The sequence below is a fragment of the Urocitellus parryii genome, chromosome 1 (genome assembly GCF_045843805.1).
Source record: "Urocitellus parryii isolate mUroPar1 chromosome 1, mUroPar1.hap1, whole genome shotgun sequence".
Lineage (NCBI taxonomy): Eukaryota > Metazoa > Chordata > Mammalia > Rodentia > Sciuridae > Urocitellus > Urocitellus parryii.
In genome coordinates this window covers 54,113,508-54,115,933 of record NC_135531.1, presented here as the reverse complement: position 1 = coordinate 54,115,933, position 2,426 = coordinate 54,113,508, and the positions used below count along the sequence as shown (strand labels likewise).

Below are 2,426 nucleotides of genomic sequence, written 5' to 3'. Positions count from 1 at the left end.
ATACACACACACACACACACACACACACACACATGCTTCCATGTCAGGAGATTTGTGGAGTTCCAGAAGCCATTTCATTGGCCTTTACAATTTAGATCAGTTGCTTCTTCCACCAACAACCTGTGCTGACACCTTCTATTCTCTTCCTGGCTCATTAAGGTGCCTGCTCTGGCTATCCATCAAGACTTATTCTTGTCCTTATTGTTTACTACAACATATTATAATTATCTGTTTAACTCTCTTCCTTTTACATTAGGTAAAAATTTCTTGAAGATAGAGGCTTTGTCTTATTATTTTTTATATCCTCAGATCTTAAGAAGGGGCTTATAGAAAATAGGTATTCAATAAGCAGGTCATTGTCAAATGAACGGAAAAAATAAATAAATTAAAGAATAGATGTTTAGTAGATAATCACTGATTTTCTTTATGACTTATTGGGCTACTAATTTGGGATAAACAGGAGTTTCTTGGGTATTGGCAGGATTTAAGGGGAAATGTACACCAAATGAAATGAAATATGCAAAAAATTTAGTAGAGTGCTTGGGACATTGTGCTGTTCTATGTGAATTCTATTTTTCTTTATATTAAATTATATAGTTAAATGTAAAAAAATTATTTCAATAGTATAAAGTTTGTTTTATACAACGTAAAGATATTATTTATATATTATAAAGCATAAATATATAATTTACATTGTAAATATATAAGTAGTAATATAAATTTATTTATGTCAAATCACATCTCAAGATACAACCCAACCCGTCTCCGCTGCCTCCCTGAGTCACTGCCTGCGCAGCTCCGATCGCCTGGCTCCCCGTACTAGCTGCCGGTATTTGAAGTTCCTACAACATGGCAGACATTGACAACAAAGAACAGTCTGAACTTGATCAAGATTTGGATGATGTTGAAGAAGTAGAAGAAGAAGAAACTGGTGAAGAAACAAAAATCAAAGCGCGTCAGCTGACTGTTCAGATGATGCAAAATCCTCAGATTCTTGCAGCTCTTCAAGAAAGACTTGATGGTCTGGTAGAAACACCAACAGGATACATTGAAAGCTTGCCTAGGGTAGTTAAAAGATGAGTGAATGCTCTCAAAAACCTTCAAGTTAAATGTGCACAGAGAGAAGCCAAATTCTATGAGGAAGTTCATGATCTTGAAAGGAAGTATGCTGTTCTGTATCAGCCTCTATTTGATAAGCGATTTGAGATCATTAATGCAATTTATGAACCTACAGAAGAAGAATGTGAATGGAAACCAGATGAAGAAGAGGAAATTTCGGAGGAGCTGAAAGAAAAGGCCAAGATAGAAGATGAGAAAAAAGATGAAGAAAAAGAAGACCCTAAAGGAATTCCTGAATTTTGGTTGACTGTTTTTAAAAATGTTGACTTGCTCAGTGACATGGTTCAGGAACATGACGAACCTATTCTGAAGCACTTGAAAGATATTAAAGTGAAGTTCTCAGATGCTGGCCAGCCTATGAGTTTTATCTTAGAATTTCACTTTGAACCCAATGAATATTTCACAAATGAAGTGTTGACAAAGACATACAGGATGAGGTCAGAACCAGACGATTCTGATCCCTTTTCTTTTGATGGACTTGAAATTATGGGTTGTACAGGGTGCCAGATAGATTGGAAAAAAGGAAAGAATGTCACTTTGAAAACTATTAAGAAGAAGCAGAAACACAAGGGACGAGGGACTGTTCGTACCGTGACTAAAACAGTTTCCAATGATTCTTTCTTTAATTTTTTTGCCCCTCCTGAAGTTCCTGACAGTGGAGATCTGGATGATGATGCTGAAGCTATTCTTGCTGCAGACTTTGAAATTGGTCACTTTTTACGTGAGCGTATAATCCCGAGATCAGTGTTATACTTCATTGGAGAAGCTATTGAAGATGATGATGATGATTATGATGAAGAAGGTGAAGAAGCGGATGAGGAAGGGGAAGCAGAAGGAGATGAGGAAAATGATCCAGACTATGACTCGAAGAAGGATCAAAACCCAGCAGAGTGCAAGCAACAGTGAAGCAGGATGTATGTGGCCTTGAGGATAACCTGCACTGATCTACCTTCTGCTTTCCTGGAAAGGATGAATTTACATCATTTGACGAGCCTATTTCAAGTTTTTGTTGTTTGTTTGCTTGTTTTTGTTTTTGCAGCCTAAAATAAAAATGTCAAATAAAAAAAAAAAGATACAACCCAAAAGGTAGGAAACACAATTTACTGAAGTTTCTTTTTTTTAATTTTAAAATTTTTAGTTTTAATTTTTAGTGTTGAACTCGTAGACATGCTTCACCACTGAGCCACACCCCCAACCCTTTTTACTTTTAGACAGTCTTGCTAAGTCACTGAGGCTGCCCTGGAGTCGCTGGGATCACAGGCATGTGCCTGAAGTTTCTATTGGAATTTGTTCAGTAGACACTACTT

At 36.6% G+C, this 2,426-nt stretch overlaps 1 pseudogene; it reads left to right on the top strand.

Annotated features, from left to right (window-relative positions):
• Window positions 1–761: 761 nt before the first annotated feature.
• LOC113184215 (nucleosome assembly protein 1-like 1 pseudogene) lies at window positions 762–2,177 on the top strand (annotated as a pseudogene).
• The last annotated feature ends 249 nt before the right edge of the window (window positions 2,178–2,426 follow it).